This window comes from Martes martes, assembly GCF_963455335.1.
Source record: "Martes martes genome assembly, chromosome: 7".
Taxonomy (NCBI): domain Eukaryota; kingdom Metazoa; phylum Chordata; class Mammalia; order Carnivora; family Mustelidae; genus Martes; species Martes martes.
In genome coordinates this window covers 134,952,242-134,960,511 of record NC_137894.1, presented here as the reverse complement: position 1 = coordinate 134,960,511, position 8,270 = coordinate 134,952,242, and positions in this window count along the sequence as shown.

Genomic DNA, 8,270 nt, shown 5'->3' with positions numbered 1-8,270 from the left:
AGGGCTTCCTTTATCCCGGCTCTGCAAAAACTCGGTCTGGACATGAGGTTAAGCTTTGTCAGTAGAGGGCGCTAGAGAAACATTGCCAGGGGAAGAGGCTTACCTTCTTCATTTGGGGCAAAAAACATTAATTGAGATAAAGAATTGGATGGATAGGTGGATGGATAGATAGATAGATAGATAGATAGATCGATCATTGTATATGGAAGGTATAAACAGACCTGAATCCTAAAACCATCATCTTGCTTAATAAGAAAACACTAAATGCATTCCCACTAAGGTCAGGACTAAGACAGGGCTGCATTATATTCTGCACCATTTCACATTGTCCTGGGATTATTAGGCCATGGAGTTAAACAAGAGAAAGCAGAGGGGTGGAATAGGGAAAAAATGAAATACAACACTCCTTGCAGACGGCCTATAATCCACCTGCAGAACCCTAGCAAATTAATGATAAAACAAACTCATGTGACAAAAGAATTCAGCAAGACTGAATATATACAAATATATTTGTATATATGAGCCTTCATATATACAAATCACGACCAGTTCAATAATAGAGGAGAAAACCCAGTAGCACCCCCCTGCCCCCAAAAATACAACACTTAGAAATAAACAAGAAATATGCAAAATCTACATTGAGAAAATTATGACAGGACTCCTTAAAGATGCAAAATTAGACTTGAACAAATGGAAAGATACGCCTTCTTACATAAGATGCCTCAGCATCACTGGGCTATCTGTCTTCTCTGGGTTCATTTAACAATTTGATGGTATTCCAATAAAAATACTAGCAAATATTTTTTTCCTCTGTAGACAGACAAGATGATCCTGAAGTCCATATAGAAAGATAAAGATAAAGAGCCAGGAAAACACTGACAAGGAAAAGATGGGTGGGGCTGGGGAGGAGAGGGGACCAGCCTGAGTAGATATTAAAGCAAACCACACAGATCCTCTAATTAATTCTGCGGCACTGGAACATAAATCCACGGGAGGTCCAGTGACACAGGTTCAGGAGACTGGAAATAGACACCAGTACACATGGAAATTTAATATTCAAAAAAGAAAGACTTTTAAATAAATGGTATTGGGACAACTCGATAGTCTTTGGGGAGGGGGAGATACAGAAGACCCGTTCTTCATACCATACATAAGAATAAACTAAGAATCAGAGATTTATGTGAGAAAAAAAAAAAAAGAAGCTATAGGAGTACAAAAAGAGGGGCACCTGGGTGGCTCAGTCATCAAGCGTCTGCCTTTGGCTCCAGTCATGATCCCAGGGTCCTGGGATCAAACCGTGCATTAGGCTCCCTGCTCTGCGGGAAGCCTGCTTCTCCCTCTCCCACTCCCCCTGCTTGTGTTCCCACTCTCACTATCTCTCTCTCTCTGTCAAATAAATAAAATATCTTTTTTTTTTAAAAGAGGAGTACAAGTAGAAAGCACCAGTTAATTCGTCTACAATGTGGGCATAGAAGGTTTTCTGCCCCTGACTCATAGTCCAGATGAAATTAAAGATTGGCTAGTTTGACTACATAAGAAGTATTTTTTTTAATCGTCTGCTCAAAAACTCATAGGCAAAGTCAACAGAAATGAAAACGGGAGAGACTATATTTGCAAGGCCCATCACTGACAAAGAGCCGCTCTTTCTCATCTGTGCTGCTGGAATATATGAAAACACATTCAACTTCATTTCTAATTTTAAAAAATGCAAATTAAAACCTCGCAGCAGTGCCATTCCCTGCCTGTCGGATTGGGCAAGCTGTGAGAGCTTCCCAGCGCACTGTGCTGATGGTGGGGAGACCATGGGGCACGCAGCGCCCTCTGTGCTGTAGGACATTGGCGATATATAACTTACTTGCTTCCTACAACTGATGCACACACGGGGAGGCTTCAGAACAGAAATAAATTGTTTTCACAGTTTCGGAGGGCCGGAGTGGGAGCGTAAGGTGTCAGCGGGGATTTTCCCGCAGGAGGCTGTCATACAGTCCATCCTGGGCCTGTCTCCTAGCTCAGGGGGCTGCTGGGGGTCCCTGGCGTCCCAGAGCTTCCAGACACGTGTCCTTGTCCCCACCTGTCTTCACAGGTCTTCCTTCCCCAGGCCTTTCTCTTGTAAGGATAGTTTGTCACTGCCGTTAGGTCCTTGATCCAGAAGGATCTTAAGACCCTTACCTTGGGGTGCCTGGGTGGCTCAGTGGGTTGGGGCCTCTGCCTTCTGCTCGGGTCAGGATACCGGGGTCCTGGGATCGGGCCCCGCGTCGGGCTCTCTGCTCGGCGGGGAGCCTGCTTTCCCCTGTCTCTCTCTGCCTACTTGTGATCTCTGCCTGTCAAATAAATAAATAAAATATTAAAAAAAAAAAAAAGACCCTTGCCTTATTTCCATCTGCAAAGACGCTCTTGAGAAATAAGGTCACAATCCAGTCACCTAGAGTTAGGACGTGGACAGAGATTTTCAGGGACCATGATTCAACCCAACACATCTAACAAAAATACAGATACATTGACTTTGGGTCCAGAAATTCTAGGAATTTAACCTAAAGACAAGCCTCTTCAAAATGTCAACATGATGACACGCACAAGAAGAGCTGAAGAACCATCCCAGATCCAAGGAGACCAAGGCGATGTGCCACCAAATGCAACAGATAGCCCAGGGCGGGTTCCTAAAGAGCAAACAGAAACACAACAGAAAGACCTTCGTGGGGCAGTTGGCAACATTAGAGCACCATCATAGCTTCAGGCATTGTAACAATATTACATTTTTTGGATTTGATCCTTTGTTACCATTTATGTAAGAGAATGTTCCTAATTCTCCAGGATACCTAATCATTTCAAATGGTTCAGAATAAGACAAGGGGTGGCGGGGTGGGGGTGGGGGGCGCCTGCACACACAGAGAGAATTGTCAAACACGTGGAAAAGGTTTAAAAATTAGTGACTCCGGGTAAGGGGTTATAGAAGTTCTTTGTAGCTATTCCTGCAATTTTACTTCAAGTTTGAAATCACTTAAAGGTTTTAAAGGGGCACTTGGGTGACTCAGTTGGTTAAGTTCTGCCTTCAGCTCGGGGTCCTGGGATCGAGACCCACATCGGGCTGACGGGGAGTCTGCTTCTCTCTCTCCCTCTGCCCTTCTCCTCTGCTCATGCTCTCGCTCTCAAATAAATACATAAAATCTTTTTTTTTTTTTTAAAAAGGTTTTAAGTTAAAACCGGAAATTAATAAGTAACGACCAGCAGCATAAAAGGAAAAGAGGGAAAGGCTATAAACCAGACAGATTACAGTTAAGAACAGGTGTGTGCATGCAGACACGCTGTGGATGTGCGTGTGTGCACGTGTGTACGCGTGTGCGGGTGCGGGAGGGGTGGAGAGGGGCCGGATGCGTGGTGAGCACCTTAGAAGTGTTCCACTTTTCAAGCAGTCGCCCTCCCGACTGACCTAAAGGCTCTTTCCTCCTCCAGCCCAGGGTCCAGCCTACGCCCCTGTGTCCTGGGTGCTGAAGGCTGGACCGGAAACCTCGTGGAGGGATGGGGACCCTCCTGCCACCCTGGGAAGGCGGCCTGTGAGGTTGTGAGTCTGCATCTCAGCTAGGTGAGCTCCCTCAACATTTTTGGTAACCAGGCGACCATCCCTTCCCATCACCGCTCCCACCGAGACCCTTGCACATAGCCCCTGGACTCCTGGACAGGCTGTCTGTCCATGCCCCTGTCTCAGGCAGGGCCGGGAGTCCTGCTGACAGCAGCCCCCATTGGTCATGCCAGGCCCTGGGCTGAGTGCCTGGCACAGACATCCGGTTACTCTCAGGGCTGAGCAGCGTGGGCTCCCAGCGTCTGCCTGCCTTCCTGGCCCAGGAGAGGGGGCCCGGGCACAGGCGGGGGCAGCTGTTCTCCTAGGCACCGGGTGGAGGAGGAAGCCGAGGTTGGGAAGCCTTGTCTTCTCTATGTCGTGCCACCCACCCACCGAAGCTCAGCTCTTGATCCCATGCACACAGAGAAAACTCACAGCGGCCTCTCCCATTTCCTCCTCTGTAAAGTGCACATCTGGGGGCCGCATTACCTCTGATGTTCCCTCTGGCCCCAGCGTCACACAACGACAATCATTCATTCGCGCGTCTGGCCAGACCCCAGGCTTGTTATCCGCACTACACCATGCACTACAGGTAGGCAGCAGTAATAGCTCAGCCACGGGAGCCCATTTTATAGATGGGAAAACCGAGGTAGAGTGAGGTTGGGGAAGTAGTTCAGGGTTCACAGCTGGGACGAGCCCACGGGACGGTGGTCACACTGAGTGTGGCCTGCTGGGGGCAGCGCAGGACTCATGTCCTTGCCAAAGGCACAGAGCTTCTGAGCCACACTTCCTGAGGGCCAGCTCCTTGCTGGTTGTGGGTGCTGCTGGAACAGTCATAGAGCAGAGGCTCCATTCTGGCCCTTCCATGGCTGTGGGGTGGGGGTGGGGGAGAAGAGAGCACAGAGAGGCTGAGCTGCATTCCCCAGTGAATATAGTGGGGGAGCCAGGGGTGGCTGACGGAAGCCCTCACAGGCTTTCCAATACATTCTGCCGCCTTCCCTTGGAAAGAGCCATTCTGAAATCCTGGCAGGAGCCTCACAGAAGGTCAGGTGCCATACGGTGACTTCTACGGGGCTCTGAAGCCCTCCAGGAACACCATGCTCTGGTGTTCAGCCTGCTGGTTCCTCTCGAACATTTGGCAAAACTGAACAAGCCCCCTCCGCCACCCCTACCCCCCCCCCTGCCGCCCGGTCTGCAGGAAGGAACTCCTCCTCCGTGGGCTCCAGGACAACGCAGAGGGGAAGGCCATGGCTCGCTCCCGCACTGAGCCTAGAAGCCCAACTGCAGCCCTCCCCTTGACCTCATCGGGTAGCACTTTTCAACTGAGCAGGGGCTGCTCCAGAGGAACACTCTGGAAATATGTTGGGGCACTGAGGTTTTCACAGAGATTTGAGGAAATGCAGTTGGCATTCAGTGCATGAGGGTCAGACATGCCAGACATAGTGCAGCGCCCAGGACCGTCCCTCACAAAGAAGCGACCCGGTCCCATGTGACAGCTGTCCCACCGCACATCCGGATAGGGGAAGACCCCGTCCAACAGTCGTCAGAGTCCAGACCTTCACCGTCCCGCGGATGTTTGACTTCACATGAAAACACACATTTCCCCCAAGGTTTCCACTCCCACCGACACTCCTGTGAAGACAACTACGATGTACATCAGAGGAAGATTTGCATTTTGTTTCTGGGAACTTTACCAAGCATGATTCACGTTGCAGGAAACCTTATGGCTGCGATCGGCGGGGTAGATCTCTGCCCCCGCCCCCCACGGGGCTCCCAGCCCTGGGTTGGGGGGCCAGGGGGCCACCATGGCCTTCCTGCACACGAGGTACTCAGCCCCTGGAGCAAGTCTGCCCCACGAGGCGCTGGATCCTTCCAGCGCCACAACGGGGGTGGAGAGGCAGGAGCTCTCACGGTAGAATTCCAGCCCCATTCCGGGGTGGAGAAGCAGCTGGGGAACACGGGGAGCCTGTCTCTCCGTCTTTGATTCTGCAGAAACACCACCTCCAGGGGGGATGTTAATCAGCAACAGTCCCTTGGGGAGCATCCTTTGGAAGAGCAAATATTTGCTGCAAACCCTGACCTTTCCTGTCTTTTCTCTAAGTGACAGACCTTCCCAGGCACCAGGGGGCCGCTGGCTGGTAAGAGCCAGGGGATTAAAGGAGACCTTCAGAGGATCCAACCAGCGAGGTATGGGGGACAGATGTCCTTGTGGGCTCTGGGTGGTTTCCAAGGTGAGAGGGCGAGCCCTCAGCCCCAGACTGGATGGGAAAGGAGTAGCTTCAACGTGTGTTCTAGGCCCAGGGCCCTTCCTTGCAGGACGGTGGCCAGAGGAAGAGGCTTCCAAGACTTGAGACTTCATGCCCGCAACACTCACTGTGCAAACCACACTCACGTCCCTGGCTTTCTTCTCTGGGACCCTGCTGCCCAGGGGGCTAGCCTGCCCCTCCTCCAGGACAGGGGGCAGGGCTGCTACTCCACACACGGCTGGGGAGCAGCAGGGGAGCAGTTGATTTCTTCCCTCTCGGATTTTATTTAGGTTGATGCATCCTTGCCTCGCTTGAAGGTCCCCCGGGTGCCCGGAGATAGGAGGGACCCCCGCGGACGTTCTGTTCTGTTCAGCAGATGGACACAGGCTGTTGGGGTTACATGCAACTGTCCCATAAGCAGCATGCAGGGATGCCCCTGTATCCCGGGATGGCCACTCCAGGCTGGAGGAGGAGTGTCAAGGAAAGACTTAGCGATCGGATCGGGTGATGTCTGCTGGGTGTGACGGGATCGTTTCCTGATGACTGTCACCAAGAGAAGTGACTCAGAATTCAGGAGCAGCCTGCCATGGGGTGATGTATTCATTTACAAAGTAGAGTCGAATACTGTCCTATACAGAAGGCGCAAGCCTGGCGTAGGTCTGGCACACCGCCACAGGTCCTTACCCTGCGCTTACGACACAAGAGTGACCCGCCGAACACAGACTGCCATTTAGAATCGCGCAGGCTTCCCCACACACACACATTTAGGAAGCACGACAGAAGCATTTCACCCAGTAAGGGGGTGATCTTGTGGCTGCAGGAGGAGTGGGGCCCTGAGTTCTAGAGGTCTAGGTTAGCATCAGCAAAGAGCCATGTGCCGAGCCCCAGGGCTCACTGCTGTTTTCAGTCCTGCACGGACGTGGGCACAGTCCCCTGCATCAGGGAGGACAGGCCTGGGAACTTCTCTCGGGCACATTTTCTCCAGGTGGTCTGGTTCAAAATGAAGGTCTCTGCCGATGGGAGCTGCAGCCTTCCGTCTCCCTAGGGCACTGGGGGTTCCCAGAAGACAGCGAGGGTGCTGTTAGCTGTGGGGATGGCCAGGTGGAACCGCCAGGCCCACAGGTGTTTATTCGGAGAGGAACCATGTGGGTGCTCCAGGGCCCGGGGAGCATGCACGGGAGTGCAGAGAGGTGGGAGGTGGAGACAGCTAGGGATGGGGAGTATGGGGTTTGGAGACACACTTCCCTTGCTGGAAGGCCAACTCCACCCGGATGTGTGACATCCACAGGGCGTGGTGAGAGCCAGGGCCTGGTTCACAGGCGCTGTGAGGTTCAGCTGCAAGCATCCCAAGGGAGCTTGGTCCCGACCTGCTGTGGCCAAAGGGAGAGTCACCTGTTTTTGTCCTGGGCTGCCCGGGGAACAGTGGAGGCAGGGGCTGCGTGAAACTGGGCCCAGGCTGGGTGGAATGCTGGAGGAGGGGGGCGGGGCGGGGGGAGGAATTCTGATCACAACAAGGCTCGGGCAGGTTGCTCTCCAGCCCAAGGTTCAAGGGCAATGAACGAAGTGGATAAACCCAAGTTTGAACCTCCCCACTCCCTGGTTCTGCTGGAACACTCACCCCGTTGGGCTGGACCCAGACCTCACCCTCATTAATCCCCACGGCTTCTGGGAGGCAGTGGGAGAAGTGGGGAAAGCTGGAGGCCCCTGAGATGCCCCCAGCCTGGCTGGGGACCTGAACCAGAGATTTTGCTAAGGAAATAATGCCGCTCCCAGGGTGAGCAAACGCGACCCCCTGCTGGCTCCGGGCAGAACTGCACCGGCAGAACTGAACATTGGGCCTTAAATACAATCTGTGCCCTCTTTTCGCCAGAGGAGGACTTGGGGGCTGAAGGGAGGGGTGCACGGGGTCTCCCTCGCTGCCCCATGGAGGCCATGCTGAGTCTCCTGCTTCCCGGCCTCCTGGCTGAGATGCGGCTGGTGCCGGGCTCAGCCCCAGGTCCCCAGTTCCCAGAGGCCCAGGCAGTGTTGGAGGCTCCACAGACCTGCCACCCCACCCCCTGGGGCCGCCAACAAGACTGGCCAGGGAGTGGGAGCTCAGGCAGTGGTGGAGGGGGCCAAAGCCTGGCTCACGGACAGAGGGCAGCAGCTCTCCAAGGAGACCTCTAACCGGATCGGTCTGCGGCACCAGGTCTCCCCACCGCATGGCCGGGGACGGGGTCTTCTCCCTGAGGCTGGGGGCCAGAGGGCTGACTGGGGCCCAGCTGGAGCACAAACCCCTCCTGCAGGCCGGGGGAGCCGGACCCCTCAGGGGAGTCTCACCTTCCTCCCCGAGGATCATGATGTCAAACAGACCGAACTCAGGGTATCCAAGAGGCACTTCCGTACAAGTGCATGACTGAATTTTCTCAACGCCTCACAGGCCTTTATGTTGACAAAGAGACAGGGTGGGGGGGGGGTGCGGATAAAAT